Source organism: Lissotriton helveticus, chromosome 6, assembly GCF_964261635.1.
Source record: "Lissotriton helveticus chromosome 6, aLisHel1.1, whole genome shotgun sequence".
Taxonomy (NCBI): domain Eukaryota; kingdom Metazoa; phylum Chordata; class Amphibia; order Caudata; family Salamandridae; genus Lissotriton; species Lissotriton helveticus.
In genome coordinates, this window is record NC_136067.1 from 291740996 (window position 1) to 291762049 (window position 21054).

A 21054-nucleotide genomic window follows, 5' to 3' on the forward strand; every position below is an offset into this window, starting at 1 on the left:
CCCGGCTCTTTTAGGGCCCGATTCACAAAAGTAATCTGAGACAAAATTCTAACTTTGCGACTTTCGGTATTCACAAAGTGCATATAGGAGTGGTAAAGTTAAGATTCCAGTCATCAATGCACAGTAGCCATGAGGAGGCAGAAGGTGGAGGAGCGTAAAAACCAGAGCCTTCCCGCCCTAGCTGGCAATGGCAAACGAGATGAAGCACAGCATTGTCATGTTTAGTGATGGGTCATTGGTTGAGGATCAATGATTGGTTCAGGCATCTTTATGACTCCGCAGCCGATGCTGGTCTACATGGTAAACATATGCAGTAGTGTCACAATCTGGGCTACGGGCGGCTGATGACTATTTTTTTTTTTACTTTTATTTTCAAAGTTTTAAACAATGTTCATACAGAGATGGAACATTCAAGAGTTCAATTAGTTGTCTGACATGCGAGGTGGAAACAGAAGCATACACATCAATTCTACTGTGGATACTCAAATACACATGTGAATACAGTAAGGTACAATATCTGCAACACCGCAGGCCCCTGACGGGAGAGCTGTAGGCAGTTGGCAGCTCCATAGGCACAGCATGCCAAAAGCCAATGACGTATAGAAATAGCTCCCATCAGGAGATTGATACATACATATAGGATACCAAACAGTACATTGGTTAATAATAAGTGCATATGACGTGCGTAAGATCACTCCTAAAGGTAGCCACAAGTCCTCATGAAAGGGTCCTCGCACTTAGCTAGTCCAGTGTCTAGGCCATTGTAGGGCGTTACCCATCTGGCAACTGGGACCTGGCTTTAGTCAGAAACGCTGGGGTGGGGGGAGCCTGGTAACACTTTTAGTCCTCAGCGGCAGGGGGCGCTTGCGCATGTAGGTAGCATCTCAGCAGGGCCCAGATGTTCAGCATATGTCAGTATTTGCTCCTGGCATTATGTAAGGTCTTGCATCCATTCCTTGAATTTTGGTGCCCTCCCTCTGCCTCATCTACAGGCTACTCTTCTTTTGGCCATAAGGAGCGCTAGTGCCACAAATTTACAATAAGTTGCCTGAACATGCGCAACATACCCCAATAAAGCAAGCAATGGAGAAGGTTCTAGGTCGGTGTGAATCATTATAGAGAGCGCTGCAAAAATTTGCGACCAATATGCATTCACTGCACTGCAACTCCATGCTAAATGCAAAAAATCAGCTCTAGGGCCATGACATCTAGCACACTCATCTGAATCACTGAGCCGGTACCTATGGAGGCGCGCTGGGGTGTAGTACAATCTATGTAGGAACATATAATGAATAATCCTGAACCTACTACTCGAAGAGATGCATTCGGTCTGTTGTGTGCAAAATTCCCTAAGATCTAGCTGCAGGACTAGGTAATTCCCTCAGGGCCTGTGTCGTTCTGTAAATGGTTGAGACCAACTTCTTGGGTGTTGCACCCTGGAGTACACGATGCAATGGTGCGAGCATGGGGGGTTCGTCCGGCGTAAGAGACTTAAGACACTGGCGCAATCTAAGATAAAGAAAGGTGTCGAGAGGTGTACGGGGTATGTTTTGAAACAAATGGTCGATCTCGCGGAAAGTGCCTTCATGATACAGATCTCCCCACGTTTTGACTTGTGTGCGTTCCGCCAACTTATGGAACACCGTTTCCTGCAGGAGGGGCATATCAGGGTGATATGTGAATGAATGAATGAATGAAACGGATCTTGTTGTGCGCAGAACTTAGCCCGACGGGCGTCAAGGCGCCTAAGTAAAATGTATCAGCTAATCTCCCTGCAGTACACTCAACAGCAAAGCTCTTATAGATAGGCCTTCTTAAAGAAAAAAGTTTTAAGAGCGTTTTTAAATAGCTCAATTGTGGGGAGGGTTTTTATATCCAGAGGGGTAGAGTTCCAGAGCTGAGGGGCCACCACAGAGAACGCTCTGGCTCCCCATCTGGCTAGTTTAAATCGTGGAACAACCAATTGACAGAGTCCCGCAGAGCGAAGGCCTCTTGTAGGGACATAGCGCGTAAGAAGAGAGCCCATGGCACTAGAAGAGCCTTCTGTCACCGCTCTGTACGCTAAACACAGAATTTTGAAAGAGATTCTGTGCTGCACAGGTAGCCAGTGAAGTTCCTTCCTAGCTGCCGTAGCAGAACAAGTTTTAGGAAGGGCTAAAACGAACCGAGCTGCAGCATTCTGCACAACCTGCAGTCGGTGCAAGAGGCTTTTATTGATTTCCGTGTAAAGGGAATTACAATAATCAAATCTCGATCCTACCAAGGCAACCGCAACCTGCTTACGAGCCTGAAGGGAGAGATACCCACGTATTTTATTGAGTATCCTAATCACACCCCAACAGGTGTCAGTGGCAAAAGGAGGGAATACAGCAAAGGCACATTCAATCTGTTGCCTATCTGAGTCCAGGCAGATACCGTGCTCGTTACTGTCGTCGAGGTCTTATCTCTACCAGGAGTGAGTTCGTGAAGTGCCACGTCAAGCGATACTGGGTGGGCAAGCCAATGCTCCGCTGCTATCTGAGGCATATATCGAGGTGGGTACATCCAATAAAAAGCGTACTGTGCCTGAGCGCTGTAATAATACAACTCAAAGTCAGGGAGTCTGAAACCTCCCTGTAGGTACGGTCGTATGAGTATATCCCACTGTAGTCTCGCCGTTTTACCCCCTCAAACCAACCGAGACATTTCCGAACGTAACTGCTGAAAAAAATATCTTCCAGGATAGAAAGGGATATTCAAAAATAAATAGAGCAACTGCGGCAGTATCACCATCTTAATTAAGGAGGCTCTACCTGCCATGGACAGTGCAGAGTGACCCATCGTGTAATGGCCTCAGATATACGAACCATGGTAGTTCCATAGTTAAGGCGCATCAATTCATCCCTGTCTTTGGTCACATGGATCCCTAAGTATTTAAAATCATCCCCACACCAAGGAATGGGATAGTCCATAGGAAAAGGAGTGGTAGCAGTCGTGAGGGGAAACAAACAGGATTTGCTCCAATTGATTTGAATACCGGAGAGTACACTAAAACGTACAAATTCTCTGAGTACAGTATTAAGATTATGTCGAGGGTCGCGAATATAAAGTGTCATGTCATCCGCATAAAGGGATACTAGAATCTGCCTCAGGTTACACTGTAAGCCCAGTTCCTTAAGATGTTGCCGGAGTTTAGCTGCGAAGGGCTCAACCGCTAAAGCAAATAGTAGAGGCGAGAGCGGGCAGCCCTGGCGTGTGCCTCATGTGATGGGTATTTCCTGTGACACTATCCCATTTATGAGTATTTTGGCCGTGGGTGAGTCGTAGAGTAGCCCAATCCAGGATACAAAGATAGGGGGGAATACCATACGTTTCAAAATGGCAAAAACATAATCCCACTCTAGCGAGTCGAATGCTGTTGTAGCATCCGAAAAAATAGCAGCTATGGGTAGTTCTTCGGAGATATTATTCAGGACCGTGAAGAGAGTACGCAAATTATGTGAGGTGGCTCTACCCGGGACACATCCTGACTGGTCAGGCAAGATTAGATGAGGCATGAGAAGATTGAGCCGAGTAGCAATAAGTTTCGCTAGGATCTTTACATCACAATTCAGAAGTGACAATGGCCTGTAGGAGTCACAGCTTTGTGGTGGTTTCCCAGGTTTCAAAAGAGATGTAATTAGGGCCACCCTCATGGACGGAGGTAAGTGGCCAACCTCCAAAGCATCCTCGTAAACCTCTCTAAGCACTGGGGCCATAAAATCAATGTAAGTTTTATAGAATTCGATGGGAATCCCATCTAGACCAGTAGCTTTGCCTGACTCCATGTGCATAATAGCTTCAGTTATCTGGTCTATTTCAAATGGGGCGCTAAGGAACTTTTGCTGTGCGTCACTTAGCCAGGCCAGTGAAACATCGTCCAGATAGCTGTCTATGTCCAGTCTGCCTGCTCGAGTCGTGGTATAGACTGTAGTTTAATGTGACACAAATGCATTCAATATAGAGGCAGTATCCCTGTACACCACACCATCCAGCCCTTCCAATTCTAAAACAGTATTCGTTCTTTTCGTCAGTTTAGTCGTGTCGGCCAACGCTTTTCCAGGCCTTTCAGCTTCACCATAGCAACAAGCCGTCCAGTAGCGCCCCCTAAATTTAGCCTCCCTATCAGCTGCTTCCACATAGGCCGTCAATTTTTCACGTATGGCTGATTGGACCACTCCATCCGGGATGACTGCTAGGGAGATCTCAAGGGATTAAAGCTGCACTTCCAGATCTCTTAGTGTAGCCTGAATACTCTTTAACACTCCAGAGCCTTTAGCTATGCAGATTCCTTGCAGGGTGACCTTAAAGGCCTCCCATATTGTTTCGACACTTGCTACACTACCCTTATTGCACTAAAAAAAAACAGAGCCTCTTCCCTCAACTCTTCCTGAAATACAGCGTCAAGGAGCATGGTGGGTTGCATGCGCCAGCTGGGGCGTGGTGGAGCAAGAGCCTCAGCGCCCAACGTGAGGTGTACCGGGGCATGATCAGAGTAAGTGCGGGGCAGATGTCTCACAGCAGCTATCATAGGACATAGAGCAGGGGACATAAATATATAATCTAAACGTGCCCATGATGCAGCGTGCGCGGTGAAGTGTGTGCCCTCACGTGTGGTCGGGTGATGGTGTCTCCAAGCGTCTATCAGTCCGCGTTCATCTAGTATGTTATGTAATGCAGCTCGCGCCTTGGTATAATGGTGGGGAGCTGGATGTGACCTGTCACTGTTCGGGTGATGTGAGGTATTGAAGTCCACGCCCCATATGATGTGGTCATGGTTGGCACCAGCTATAGCAGCCCAGAGCTCAACAAAAAATTGAGGATCATCCACATTGGGACCGTAGCAGGTCACCAGCGTGGTTGACAAGTGCCCAAACGGCCCCATGCCATACAGTACCGCCCCTGTGCAACACCTTTTTCACCTGCCAAGACGAAGGGTGTGCCCTTTTTTACAATTATCATAGTCCCTCGGGCATAAGACAAATAGGAGGAGAAAATCCGGCATTCAGCCCAACGAGTTGCAAAGGTAAGAGATGACCCTGTCTTAAAGTGTGTCTCCTGTAAGAAGGCGACATGTACGTTATGTCTATCTAAATATGACAATACTTGGTATCGCTTTTACCGGTCCCCCAACCCTCTAACGTTCCAGGTAATGACATTCAAAGCGTTTACTGCCATAGAGATGTCAATATAATCTGAACGGCCCCGCTATACCGCAGGCCGTACTGCCATACATCCGTATCCCACAGCGGGCAGACATCTACCCTTGTCAGAGTAATTATAATCCAAAATCGCCCCTATGTGTGCGTCATCAGCAATGCAACGATATAAACCTCTCTCCATAGTGCAACCTCCGAGTGTACCAACACAAAAACCTTCAGCCCTGTATGGCCAGCAAACAAGTCTGTCATCTCACATGTCACACGCAGAACATAACAACAATAACACAGTGCATATATTCTCCCATTCCAACTCCCCCCCATGTAAGCACTTCCACTGTATCAAAAACCCCTACCCACCCACCACCCACCTCCCCCCACAGTGCAAATACAAGCATCTCACTGCATAGATTCAACAATAAGAAATACACGTAGAGGGGCAACAAGAAACAGCTGCATAGCCTCCCCTCTGATCCGCCCCATAGTGTGACAGTGAAACAGCATCCATGTCTCAACAACCCTGCTACCTCCCACCCCCCCTCCCAATGAAGCAGCCCCAACTTGCCAGAATCTGTTTCCCTCCCCCTCCCCCTCCCCCACCCTCCCAACTCAAAAATCACCATCAACGTGATGACACATTGCAACAGAGGGGAATACCTATAGGGGGTCAGCATTAGATAGCTACACAACCACCGTCCTACTCCAGGCCCTGGGAACGGTACGGCCATCGGGCACAAACAGGAGAAGGGTGGTGGGGCCTGGTTTACATTACCACTAGTAGTAGTGAAAGCGTCCCATGTAAGGCGAATGCGAAATGTCCTCGGTCTGTTCGCCTACTCGTAAAACAGTAATGTATGCCGGCTACCAGCAAGTGTTCCAACCATGTCCATGTACGCTCAGGCATCTTCATCGTCACCCTGCAGGTCTTCACGGTGCTCCAGTACCTGCTCATCTGCTCCTCATTGTGTGCGCTTCAGATGTCGCAAATAATCCTCCACTTGTTGCCGATTCGTGAAAATATTTTGTTTGCCCTGATGAGTCACATGGAGCCTTGCAGGGTGGAGCAAAGCGTAATCGATCTGTGCTGTCCTCAGTTTCTTCTTGACATCAAGAAATTTGCGACGTTCTTCTTGCACCAATGGCGTAAAGTCCGGATAAATTGAAAAATGCACTCCATCATACACCAGACCTTGTTTTGCGCGTGCTGCACGTAGGGCCACATCGCGGTCGTGATGGAGGGTGTCCCGGTTTAGGCTTGGGTCCCAAAGACCTGTGGGCCCTCTCCACAATAAGGTGCGCGGAAAAGGCCTCAGCACTGATTGGCGGATAGTAGTAGCTTTTTAACATAGTCCTCCATGCAGCCCGTGTTGGTCGATTCTGGAATATTAATCACGCGAATGTTATTCCGTTGACTGCGGGCTTCTAAATCTTCATTCTTCTTCGCGATTACCCTCAGCAAACTATCCATCCTTGTTAATTGCGTTGTGTGCCTGGCGGTAGTGTCATAAGCATCAGATATGCGGCGTTCTGCCTCCGCCAATCGTTTCTCGTGCTGGTCTACCTTGTGCACGATGGCATCCATCCTGGAGGACATACGGTCCACCTTGTTGACTACAGTGGCAAAACCCTGCTGCATTTCCTGCAATAACTGGCGCATGTCCAGGTCCGGGTGCGGCACTCCACCACCTGCCACCTCCGCGGTATGCGAGTTAGTCGCCATTGGGGCAGGCTTGGTCCCCCTCTTGGGTGCTTCAAAGGACAATTTCAGTTGGCGATTGTCTTGTTTCCAAGCCAGCAGCAGCTCAGAATATCGTTCCAGCACAGAGTTGGGGGGGGTCCCCTGCAAGTCCAGAGACGAAGGCAATGCGCAGCAGCCCTAGCTATCAGGCACCTATATTAGATAGAGTTCTCTACTCTGTAAGGGCCAAGCAAGCAGCCAGCAGCACGCAGGAGCACACGACAGGGCAGCGGCCCACACGCAAGCCCGCAGGAATCTGTGGCCACCGATGCAACCGCAGCACTCGTGTCACACGGCCATCACCACCATTGTTCTCCCGATGCAGGACACAAGCCAGTCGGCATCATACATAGGCGCCAGTTCGCCAGGCATGGGGATAGTCACTCAAAGTTCCGAGGCAGCACAGCCCCGCATCGGGAGGGGGGCTTGTAAGCACACCAATGGAGCTAAAATAAAACATCAGCAGGGTCACCTTTCCTCCAGGCAACCTGCAGTAATTTAGGGGCCCAGTTCCCACATCAGCAGGTGTACAGCATGGTCAGGGGAGCGGTGCGAGAACAATGCAGGTCTAGGCCGGTGCGAGGCCTTTTAGTCCCCGGGGCGCCGCCATTTTCCCACCTGTAGTTCCCTGCTTTCCCATTCGTGATGCCAAGGAGGTGCCAAGGAGGTGGAATCGGGATCAGCCAGCATTCCGGGGTCACCGCGGCACTGCCCCCCTGTCCCACGCGGGAATTGTATGGTGTGGCTCGTTCCTGCCAGCTCAGGCCCCCATCAGGTCGCAGAATCCAGATACGGCACCAATCGCCATAGACATATTCCGCACGTGGTGAGCCGTGGTCTTTCCTGGGTCAGGGCTCCGCTCACCGCTCCCCCTGTCGCTCCAGCGCTGGGTCCGGCAATATTTCCGAGGCAGAAGAACAAGGCGTAGAGGTGCTTGAGTCGCCTTAGTACGTCGCCGAGGCTCGACAGTAGTTTCAGGTACAGGGACGTCTCCTTACATTCCAGCGGCAATTGATTAAAGAGGATTTATGAAGGATACTTTAACCAGGCAGCCGGAGCCTCACCAAATGGCACCCATTCTGCGTGTGCGCCCCCTAGCGCCCCCGGGTGGCTGATGACTATGCTCGACGCCTTGTGCTATGAGGAACTTGTAAACACATTTCAAGAATCCGGAGAAAACTACACATATCTTTTGAGGACTATTGGTCAATTCCCTGCCTTCCTTTACATCTGCCTCACTGTATTCCTGTGAAGGCCTTAAACTATGGCAGCCATATCGTTAAGTTTTGCCCACTGCGTTGTAAACGTATTTTACCCAGGGTGTCCAGTACCTGAAGTTGCAATGTACAGCTATAGCATTAAATCTTTTTATACTAGTTATCAACTGTTTGGCTGTGAAGCTGTCCACGTCAGTGATGAATATATTCACATCTGTAGAAGTTATAGCCCTACTCATCATCACCTTGGCGGTCTGGTGATGTTAGCCAATACAAATAATTAGCTCTTCCAGAATGAATTCCAGGGTACTGCTACAGGATATGAACAGATTGGGATAGCGTTTTATCAGGGTCTTTGGTCCTGAGGTGGATGGAACAACATCAACACTGTGACAGGAGAACTCAAGCGACCATAAGTAAGAGTTATGTTATCCTTGATTTGTAATGCACCACATTCCACAACCATAGGAACAAAGAAATAGTTCCATAGGATGCTTTTTATCCACAGGTATGGAATACAATTAATCTGTCCAAATTAATTTTAATACATTTCATCTCAGGGATGTTATACATCTAACCTGCTCAAATCAATTTAATCATGTTACAACTCTGAAAAATACATGCAAGGTTCATTCAACATAAAAACTATTGTATTATTGAGGCGTCATAATACGATAATCATTCAGATTCATATGCTTACATGCACTTCAGAATCCAAAGGTGTCACATTAATTGTTCCTCTAAATAGTCCAATATCTTCATTATTTCTTTTGTCAGGAGGTTTTCTGCCAAGACATCCCTAGAGTTTTGTCAACGTTTTGACCCTGTTAACTCAAACTACCAGTCTCCTCAGGACATGAACCATCTGTCTAACGATCCTTAAATTAAAGTAGCACTCAATTCACCATATGAATCTGTCATCTGTGCTCCAAATTTGTGAATCCATTCACTGGTACAAAAAGGGTATCTGCACAAAATATCGAGTTGTAAATATTGGGAGTCAGAAATATTTAGAAAAAAATATTGAGATGCAAAAATGGTGCAGAAATATCCTGTGTCCAGGTGAGTAATATCGTTGTTAAGAATATCGTTGTTGTAAATATCATTTTCAATAATATATTTGTGAAGAATCTATTTTTTTAATTAATTTAATGTGTTTTTATTTTTATAATAATTGAATGTGTTAGCATGGTTTGTATAATTGTAATTCATGCTGTTAAATATAGTTTGTCATTTTAAAAGCTTTAGATTCTTTAATTTAATTGTTAATAGTATTTTTTAGTGTTGTAGCGGGTTGTGGGTTTGGAGGGGGATAGGGTGGGAAGTTAATTAAAGTAATAATTGAATATTAATTAAGAATTTTTAAGTAGGTAAGTGAGTGATAATCATTAAGCATACTATGTAATATTGATTTATTATACATATATTTTAGGGGCGGGTTGCTACGTTTGCAGGGGTATTGGTTGGGAAGTAAATTAGGAAATAATTAATTAGCTATTTATAAATAATTATTTAATTGATTTTTAATTATATAAATTGTGTAATAATTCTGTCAGCAGCGAGGGCTTGAGTTCAACCTTGGCAAAACCAAATTTATAGTTGCTAAACCCTGTCCTACCGCTCATGCCAATCTAACGCTCAGTGGAGTAGCTCTGGAAATAGTACAGGTGTTTGAATACTTGGGGGTTACGCTCACAGAGAGGTTTTATTGGACACCCCATATCACGATGCGTGGCCTTAAGTTGCAGTCGCTTTGTGAGGGTATTCTGCGGACACTTTGAGCTTCCTCTTTTCGACCAGTGACTCCAGTTCTTGATATCTATAAAAGTCAGACATTAGGGGCATCACTGTATTGGGGAGAACTTTGGGGCTTTCATGATTCCCATTTACTAAAGAAATAGAAAATCGTTTTGCAAGGAATCTTTGGTGTTTGCCAGTGAGAACCCCACTTCTCCCCCTGCGTTTAGACTATGATCACAGACGGATTAATGATGTTGTGGATTTGAGGCCACTTTTGTTTCAGCAAAGGTTGTTCGTCACCCCTGAATTCTCATCTTTTTGTATGGCTGTTGAAGATGTTGTGAGGCACGCTGGGGTATGCAGAATTCCCTGGTTACGGTCTATGAAGACTATCCTGAGTCGGATTGTGCATTCCAATTTGTGGTCATCTACTGGTGATGCAAGGCTGATTTCCAAATGTGAGTTAAAAAGTGCTTATTGGCAATATATTGACACCCAAGCCAAATGTTCTGTAAGGGCGGGATCACTTACTGATTCCTTTTTAGGTTATAAAATTGATTACTATTTGGAATCATATATGGATGAGATCAAACCCCTACTGGCTAAGACCTTATATGTTAAATTCCATTTAGGGATTCTTTCTCTTCGTTCTTTTACAATTAAATGGAACCACTTTTCAAGTGATGGTGATAGTTCCTTTCTATTTTGCCCTCAGGTTGAGGAAAAAATCGAATATGTTATATTTTCTGCCCAGGTTACCATGTTATTAGAAATACGTGGATTTTATTGGTTTGTTGTAATCTAGGGACAAGGAATTGTAGGATTGCATTCAGAATTCTAAAAAAGTAACACTAACCAATGTATAGTTTTCTGTTTCTCAATGTTTGATGCATATGTGGTGATACAGAGAGAAACATTTACCCAGCTAATGGGTGTCTTTGTTTGGTCATGATGTTCTTAATATTTCATTGATTTTAATCTGTATGTTGTATTTTATGTATATTTGATTGGGCAGAATGAAATTGGACTAATTGATGAATTAGAATGGTATGTAATTTTTTTTATTCATTGCACTATCTACCTATTTCTTCTTTTATGGCTATGTGGCGAAATAATGATTTATTGTAATGTATTAAATATATATTTTTTGTTATATTTTAGGTGTGGGCTGTTGGGTTTATAGGGATAAAGGGTGTGAATGTATTATTAATTATTTAATAGATAGTTCATTATATACATTATGAAAGGCTGATTCATTTTAATAATATTTTATTTGTGTGTTGTTAGGTTTGCAGTGGTATAGGGTAGGACATTAATTAAGTAATAATTCATTACAAATAACTATTAACTGGTAAATAGTTAATTGATGACCAATTATGTAAATTGTGTTATACCTATTTATTTTAGTAAAATGTTGGTGTGGGTTGTTAGGTTTGTAGGGGTATAGTGTGATGAGTTAAGTAAAAAATACATTTTAAAAAGTAATTGATAATTCATTTTCGCATTGTTTAATAATCATGTAAATTGTTTAATTGTTTGTTTATTTTTAATATATATAAATTGGTTATTTAATAATGTTCATATTAAGAGTTTCATATTTGTTTTAAATTAATAGGGTAATTCAAATAAGTAATGTTTTTGCAGTGAAGTACTTTCCCTACTGTTGCTTAGACTGAAGTCGGAATGGTAAATTTGACCCCTCCAAAGTCCAGTGCTTTCTCTACTGCTGTACAGATTGGGGTGGGAATGGTAAATCTTAACCCTCCGAAGTCCAACACTTTCTCTACTGTTGCTCAGACTGGAGTAGAAACAATAAATCTTACCCCTCCAAAGTCCAAGCTTTCCTTCCTGTTGGACAGACTGGAGCTGGAATAGTAAATGTTAACCCTCAAAAGTCCAGAGCTTTTCCTACTGGACTAGGAATAGTATATTTAATCCCTCTGATGTCCAACACTTTGCCTACTTTGTACAGACTGGAGTGGGAGAAGTAAATCTTACCCCCACACACCTGAAGTCCAATGCTTTCCCTACTATTTCATAGACTTAAGTCGAAATAGCAAATTTAACCCCTCCGAAGCCCAATGCTTTCAGTATTGTTGCATAGACTGAAGTCGAAATAGCAAATTGAACCCCGCCGAACTCCAATGCTTTCAGTACTATTGACCAGACTGGAGTGGGAATAATGCATTTTATTTTTCTGAAGTTCCTAACACTTTTCCCTACTGTTGCACAGAGGAGTGGAAATAGTAAAACCCCTCCGAAACGCAACACTTTCCCTACTGTTGCACAGACTGGAGGTGGAATAGTAAATCTTACTCCTATTAAGTCCAATACTTTACCAAATGTTGACCTATTTGGAGTGGGATTAGTAAATGTAACCTCTCTGAAAGACTATGCTTTCTCTACTGTTCCATAAACAGGATTGGAAAAACTGTATGTGTTATTACTTCAATACTTTACCCAATATTGTTTAAAAATATCTATTATTATTATTTGTTTCTTTTTTTTATTTAGTATTATTTTTATGTGTGTATATATATATATATATATATATATATATATATATATATATATATATATATATACATTCTCACCAAATTCCCTTGAGCTCGGAGAGGGCATCCCGTCTGCACCTCGAGGCTGCTTGCAGTTTTTTGGATCTATTTCATTGTTCCATTTGCCGTGGGCGTGGCACACTAGAGAATGCCTGATGGCATGCTGGTACTTGTGGTTCCGATGGTGACCATTTATTAAAAACCTATAGTAGGCTCATTGTTTCTGTGTCCTTTCTGAGCATTATTCAACCTATAGTGAGTAGGATCAAGAGACTGCAAGATGTTTGAGCCTGGGGCTGCACGCTTATGGAACGAAGACAGTTTGCATTCCAAGCCTTTCCAATGCACACCTTCGGAAATGGTGCTCCTCTCCCACGGCAAGGACTGCCGTGCTATTAATGTTCTCACCAAATGCCCTTGAGCTCGGAGAGGGCACACCAAGCAGTCCCTACCATCCGGTCTGCACCTCGAGGCAGCTTGCAGTTTTCTGGATCCATTTCATTGTTCCATTTGCCGACGCGTTTTGAGGCAGAACGCCTCTTCTTCATGTGCTACTGCACAGGGACAATGACGGCTCACCAGTGTTGTCTTGGCTTTAATCTTTATTTTATTGAGAACACCGCCCACAGTGGGCGTGGCACACAAGAGAATGCCTGATGGCATGCTGGTACTTGTGGTTCCGATGGTGACCATTTATTAAAAACCTATAGTAGGCTCATTGTTTCTGTGTCCTTTCTGAGCATTGTTCAACCTATAGTAGGTAGAATCAAGAGACTGCAAGATGTTTGAGCCTGGGGCTGCACGCTTATGGAACGAAGACAGTTTGCATTCCAAGCCTTTACAATCCACACCTTCGGAAATGGTGCTCCTCTCCCACGGCAAGGACTGCTGTGCTATTAATATTCTCACCAAATGCCCTTGAGCTCGGAGAGGGCACACGAAGCAGTCCCTACCATCCGGTCTGCACCTCGAGGCTGCTTCCAGTTTTTTGGATCCATTTCATTGTTCCATTTGCCGACGCGTTTCGAGGCAGAACGCCTCTTCTTCATGGGCTACTGCACAGGGACAATGACGGCTCACCAGTGTTGTCTTGGTTTTAATCTTTATTTTATTGAGAACACCGCCCACAGTGGGCGTGGCACACAAGAGAATGCCTGATGGCATGCTGGCACTTGTGGTTCCGATGGTGACCATTTATTAAAAACCTATAGTAGGCTCATTGTTTCTGTGTCCTTTCTGAGCATTGTTCCACCTATAGTAGGGACGATCAAGAGACTGCAAGATGTTTGAGCCTGGGGCTGCATGCTTATGGAACGAAGACAGTTTGCATTCCAAGCCTTTCCAATCCACTCCTTCGGAAATGGTGCTCCTCTCCCACGGCAAGGACTGCCGTGCTATTAATGTTCTCACCAAATGCCCTTGAGCTCGGAGAGGGCACACGAAACAGTCCCTACCATCTGGTCTGGACCTCGAGGCTGCTTGCAGTTTTTTGGATCCATTTCATTGTTCCATTTGCCGACGCGTTTCGAGGCAGAACGCCTCTTCTTCATGGGCTACTGCACAGGGACAATGACGGCTCACCAGTGTTGTCTTGGTTTTAATCTTTATTTTATTGAGAACACCGCCCACAGTGGGCGTGGCACACAAGAGAATGCCTGATGGCATGCTGGTACTTGTGGTTCCGATGGTGACCATTTATTAAAAACCTATAGTAGGCTCATTGTTTCTGTGTCCTTTCTGAGCATTGTTCAACCTATAGTAGGTAGGATCAAGAGACTGCAAGATGTTTGAGCCTGGGGCTGCACGCTTATGGAATGAAAACAGATCAGGCATTCTCTTGTGTGCCACGCCCACTGTGGGCGGTGTTCTCAATAAAATAAAGATTAAAACCAAGACAACACTGGTGAGCTGTCATTGTCCCTGTGCAGTGGCCCATGAAGAAGAGGCGTTCTGCCTTGAAACGCGTCGGCAAATGGAACAATGAAATGAATCCAAAAAACTGCAAGCAGCCTCGAGGTGCAGACCGTATGGTAGGGACTGCTTCGTGTGCCCTCTCCGAGCTCAAGGGCATTTGGTGAGAACATTAATAGCAGGGCAGTCCTTGCCGTGGGAGAGGAGCACCATTTCCGAAGGTGTGGATTGGAAAGGCTTGGAATGCAAACTGTCTTCGTTCCATATGCGTGCAGCCCCAGGCTCAAACATCTTGTAGTCTCTTGATCCTACCTACTATAGGTTGAACAATGCTAAGAAAGGACACAGAAACAATGAGCCTACTATAGGTTTTTAATAAATGGTCACCATCGGAACCACAAGTACCAGCATGCCATCAGGCATTCTCTTGTGTGCCACGCCCACTGTGGGTGGTGTTCTCAATAAAATAAAGATGAAAACCAAGACAACACTGGTGAGCCGTCATTGTCCCTGTGCAGTAGCCCATGAAGAAGAGGCGTTCTGCCTCGAAACGCGTCGCAAATGGAACAATGAAATAGATCCAACAAACTGCAAGCAGCCTCGAGGTGCAGACCGGATGGTAGGGTAAGGAAGAGCATGAATAGTAAGCTCACTATACATACCATTCATACGTGGACTTCCGGGTCACGCCACGAAAAAATCTTAACTTTGCGAATTTAAATACCTATAGATGAAATGCCTATACGTAATAAGTTTAGAAACAATATCGCAAGGTGTTAGAAGTAAAACGAAGGTGGATAAGATTTATTTTAGGTAATGATTATAAAAAAAAAGATACGTAGCTATTTCCGGGTCATGCGGGTCAGAGCCAGCATATAAACAATGACTACATCCGTGGTAAAATTATTTCTGACAACACGGATACGGAGGAGCAGGGAGACCGAATTCATTGATACAGGTACGTGATCTATCATCACGCCCGAGCCCCTTTTTGTAAAAAACGTTAGTAGTTAGTCTTGGCTTAGCCTGACACACGAGCAGTCCACTTAAGCTTGTAGCGTGTCCCTCCTATCAGACCCATATTTTGGCCTTTCATGGGGGGTGCACCCGCAGAATTGCTCGTACTGAAAACCCTCCCTAACAATATCTAGGGTGAGTAGGTAGGTCCGTAACAATGTTGGAAGATGCCCTCGACTGGACATCATTTCAATCCACTTAGCGCACTTTGACAAATAACGACGAGCTTGCAGACCAACGAATAAGATGAACCAACTAAGGGTAGAACCAGAGCAATTCATAACCCGTGCAAACATAAGCGGTTCTAATATAATTCGACAGCCCTGTGCGTAGCTAAACATGAGTAAGGAAGAGCATGAATAGTAAGCTCACTATACATACCATTCATACCTACAGGCTGATGATAAAAGGAAGGGAATTGAGCCCTTTTGCAGAGTACGAGCAAAATCGACTCTCATGATTCGAGTGAAAACGAGTTCTTGAATCGGTGAGTAAGCTTGCAAAAGCATAAAAATGTAGATCAAATGTTCGGCGAGATTATATAGTGAATAGAGATCAACTATATAATGCGTTTTTTTGTTACCAGTGATTCCAATTTGGAGAAGGAATCTGACATTTTCATACGAAAATGGCCGCATATTTATTTACGGTGGCTCCTCCGTGCCGAATGACAAGCACTGATGCTCGCATTAAGGTAATAGAGAAACGATAAAAGACAATTGAAAAGATAACACGCAGAATAATATTCAAACTGCATACAATCTGGTTTTCTCTGAAAATATAAAGCGTCAAATCACCAGACGAAACAAAGTAGTGCAAATCCTTAATCAACTTAGAAGTATCCTGAATTAAAGCTTCTATTTAAGGTATTTGTGTATACGATCTGGGCAATGTTTAGGCCCCTGTAATCTTGAACAATTAGTGTGAGGATAGTATCAATTCTAAAGATGTCTTATTCCTTTTTTTAATATAAGAGTGTGGTGGTCAATGAATAAATGGTTCAGCATAAAGTACAATGTCTAGGATAAACTGGGAAAGTAAAAAGAAAATAAATGCTATGGACGTGTCAGTGTGTATATATATAAGAATAGGTTCTAAAATATTGTTTTTCAATTTTTAGATCACAAGTCAATATTGTCAAATGTCCTGATGAAGGTGCAACTATTGTAACGACACCGAAACGCCGCGTCGACTTTTTCTTTTGACTGTTTTTATCATTGTTCATGTTTTCCTTACAATAAGGATAACCTTCTTAGAACTGTTTTTAAATTTTAGAGTGTAACCCTGAAGAGAGGTACCACAATAAATTGTGCAAATTGTTTTTATATTTTTGTTGCATTTGTTTATTAATTAATGTTTAGATACACAGTGTCATAAGTGTACAATGTCTTTTTTACCATCATAATCTGGTAAAAATCAGGGATTCTCCTTAGGCTAACTTCCCCCACACGTCTCTCTATAGTCAGCATTCTGACTTTCTTCTGATATAAACCACAGGGTCTTATTTTCTGAACTCAAAAAGGGGGCAGGGTAGACACACCCTGACCCCCTAGGCCTGCTCAGGGGGTCCCACAAGGACCCCCAAGGGCCCACCAATTTTTTTTTATTTTTACAAAAACCGGGGGTACGCGTACGTACGCGTACCCCGTGAGTTTTGTCAAAAAAAATAAATTGGGGGGAATTAGTTCCCCCTCTTCAAACGTGCCAGGGGGCTGCGTTGCAGAGAGGTGTAAAAAGTGGCACGGCCTCATTACACCTCTCTGCAACGCAGCCTCCTGGCGCATACTGCAGTTTCCTGGTGGGCTAGTTGGCCCCCAGGGACCTCCAGTATGCAAGGGGAATTAGTTCCCCCTCTGCAAACGCGCCAGGGGGCTGCGTTGCAGAGAGGTGCAATAAGGCCATGCCCCTTTTTACACCTCTCTGCAACGCAGACCCCTGGCGCATACTATGTAATGTTATTTAAAAAAATAAAATATCTAAAAATAAATACTTTAAAACAATGTAGTAAATTAGTATAAAAAAATAACAATTAATACATTTTAAAATTATCATTTACAAAACCTTTGAAATTCACTGAAAAAACCATAGGTTTCAGCCACGTTATAGTTAAAAATTAGCTTTTAAAAAACTTTTTGAAATTCACTGAAAAAACCAAAGGTTTCAGCCACGTTATAGTTAAAAAATAGCATTTAAAAAAACCTTTGAAAATCACTGACAAAACCATAGGTTTCAGCCATGTTATAGTTCAAAATTAGCATTTAAAAAACCTTAGAAATTCACTGAAAAATCATAGGTGTTACACATGTTATAGTTAGCTGGGCATTTCACTCATACAAAATCATTGAAATTCCCCCGTTATAGTTAGTTCAGCTAACTATAACTCGCGCGCCCGCAATGCACTGCTGATGATGTCACATATTACATCACTCATGACATGGTCAGTGACATCACTCATGACATCACTGATGACATCTCAAATGACATCACTGATGACATCATCCTTGTGAAAGAGTGGCAGACCTCCTCTCACCCTAATATAATCTTTGATACACACATTCAAAAATAGAAGCTAAAATTTTCAAAAAAATGGAGATACCAATTCCAGGTAGAACAACCCATTCAGTAATTCCAAAATCTACATACACATCCAGTCATTTGCTTACAGTTCTATATGTGCACTCATACATATACTCACTCATCATATGTACCCATACACCTATACATCTTATTACACACGGACACTATAGAGTTACTCACACACAAACTCAGAAGAATCCTGTGGCTGCTGTTCTGCCATTTTGATATGAAAAATGCTGGAACAAAGCAGAGATCCTTCTCTGAGGAAACCAAAAGAGATAGTGAGGGAAGTGGGTGGGGTTTTTCAAGATTCTGGAAAAGAAACTACTATAAACCAATCAAAAGTGTTGTTTTCATGTCACATGACTACGTGCGTGCAACGTGTGCGCACGCATGCGTGCACGTTGCGCGACCGTCGCATATAAATGACGTTTTACCCGAGATGTCATCAGTGATGTCACTGACCATGTCATGAATGATGTAATATGTGACATCCTCAGCAGTGGATTGCGGGCGCGCGAGATATAGTTAGTACAATTAACTATATCGGAGGAATTTCAATGGTTTTGTATGAGTGAAATGTCCAGCTAACTATAACACCCCTAAAATCTACAGTTTTTTCAGTGAATTTCTAAGGTTTTTTAAATGCTAATTCCTAACTATATCAGGCCTGAAACCTATGGTTTTTTCAGTGAATTTCAAAGGCTTTTTAAATGCTAATTCCTAACTATATCAGGCATGAAACCTATGGTTTTTTCATTGAATATGTATATATATATATATCCATACTAATATAATAAAGAGTGAGCCCAAACCTTTGAGGCGGGTAATCTCAGGATCCACAGCACCAATCACAACACCCAATACAGCATTGGAAAGGGCAGTTGCAGCAGAAGGACATAGGCTATGCAGACGCCCACCATATACATTTAAAAGGTAAAAGAACTGTGCCAGCAAAGTAGTCCCTTGTGGGCGTGTCTGCGTTGTGCTGTGGGCGTGTGCTGGGGGCGTGACAAACGCTGGGGCGTGTGGTACGTTCCACCCTTCTTGCCATGTCTCATATTGTGTGCTAATCCCACCCTGCTCCCTTTAAATACCCTTGCACCCCATAATCATAACCCATCCTTAATCCTTAGAAATACCCCAACACCCTTAAACACTAACCCATCTTAACCCTATAAATATACCCTGTACCCCAAAACCCAAACCTATCCCTAAACCCTAAAAATACCCCTGTACCCCAAAACCCAAACCTAGCCCTGAACCCTATAAATACCCCTGTACCTCAAAACCCAAACCTACCCTTGAACCCTAAAAATACCCCTGTACCCCAAAACCCAAACCTAGCCCTGAACCCTAAAAATACCACTGTACCCAAAACCCAAACCTACCCCTGAACCCTAAAAAATAACCCTGTACCCCAACACCCAAACCTAGCCCTGAACCCTAAAAATAACCATGTGCCCCAAAAGCCAAACCTATCCCTGAACCCTAAAATACCCCTGAACCCCAAAACCCAAACCTAGCCCTGAACCCTAAAAAATACCCCTGTACCCCATAAACCTATACCTATCCCTAAACCTTAAAACTACCCCTGTAATCAATCAATCAATCAGGTCATTTATAGAGCGCACTACTCACCCGTAGGGTCTCAAGGCGCTGGGTTGGGGGGGGGGGGGGTGCCGTTACTGCTCGAACAGCCAGGTCTTGAGCTTCTTCCTGAAGGAGAGGTGGTCTTGGGTCAGGCGCAGGTCGGTTGGGAGTGAGTTCCAGGTCTTGGCGGCCAGGTAGGAGAAGGACCTTCCTCCTGTTGTCGCTCTTCGGATGCGGGGGACGGCGGCGAGGGCGTGGCTGGTTGATCTGAGGAGGCGCTTGGGAGTGTAGAAGTTGATCCGGTTGTTGAGGTAGCTCGGGCCTTGGTCGTGTAGGGCTTTGTGCGCGTGGGTGAGGAGACGGAAGGTGATTCTCTTGTTGACCGGGAGCCAATGCAGATCTCTCAGGTGTCCGGAGATGTGGCTGCGTCGGGGGATGTCGAGGATGAGTCTGGCCGAGGCGTTCTGGATCCGCTGGAGTCTCTTCTGGAGCTTGGCGGTGGTTCCGGCGTAGAGGGCGTTGCCGTAGTCCAGTCGGCTGGTGACGAGGGCCTGGGTGACCGTCTTCCTCGTCTCGGTGGGGATCCACCGGAAGATCTTACGTAGCATGCGCAGGATGTTGAAGCAAGACGAGGAGACGGCGTTTACTTGTCTGGTCATGGAGAGGGAGGAGTCCAGGATGAAGCCCAGGTTGCGTGCGTGGTCCGTCGGTTTGGGTGCGGTGCCCAGGGCGGGGGGCCACCAGGAGTCGTCCCAGGCGGAGGGCGAGGAGCCCAGGATGAGGACCTCCGTCTTGTCCGAGTTCAGTTTCAGGCGGCTGGTCGTCATCCATTCGGCTACATCTCTCATCCCTTCGTGCAGGTTGGCTCTGGCGGCGGCGGGGTCGTTGGTCAGGGAGAGGATCAGCTGGGTGTCGTCGGCGTAGGAGATTATGTTGAGGTTGTGTTGGCGTGCGATGGCCGCGAGGGGGCTCATGTAGACGTTGAAGAGGGTGGGGCTCAGTGAGGATCCTTGAGGGACGCCGCAGATGACTTTGGTGGCCTCTGACTTGTACGGTGGTAGGCGGACTCTCTGTGTTCTTCCGTCGAGGAAGGAGGTGATCCATTCCAGTGCCTTGTCCTGGATTCCGATGTTGCCGAGGCGCTGTACTAGGGTGCGGTGGCAGACAGTGTCGAAAGCCGCGGAGAGGTCCAGGAGGATGAGGGCCGCTGTTTCTCCGTTGTCCATCAGAGTTCGTATGTCATCGGTGGCAGCGATGAGGGCGGTCTCGGTGCTGTGGTTCGCTCGGAAGCCAGACTGTGAGGGGTCGAGGGATCCATTCGTCTCGAGGAAGGCGGCCAGCTGTTTGTTGACGGTCTTCTCGATGACTTTGGCCGGGAACGGGAGGAGCGAGATGGGACGGTAGTTCTTGAGGTCGGTGGGGTCTGCTGTGGGTTTCTTGAGAAGAGCGCTGAGTTCGGCGTGCTTCCAGCTCTCAGGGAAGGTGGCGGTGTCGAAGGAGGTGTTGATGATGTCCCGCAGGTGGAGTGC

At 45.0% G+C, this 21054-nt stretch overlaps 1 pseudogene; it reads left to right on the forward strand.

The window, feature by feature from the left end:
• Positions 1-249: 249 nt before the first annotated feature.
• On the forward strand, positions 250-8548 carry LOC144762266 (b(0,+)-type amino acid transporter 1 pseudogene; annotated as a pseudogene).
• Positions 8549-21054: the final 12506 nt, after the last annotated feature.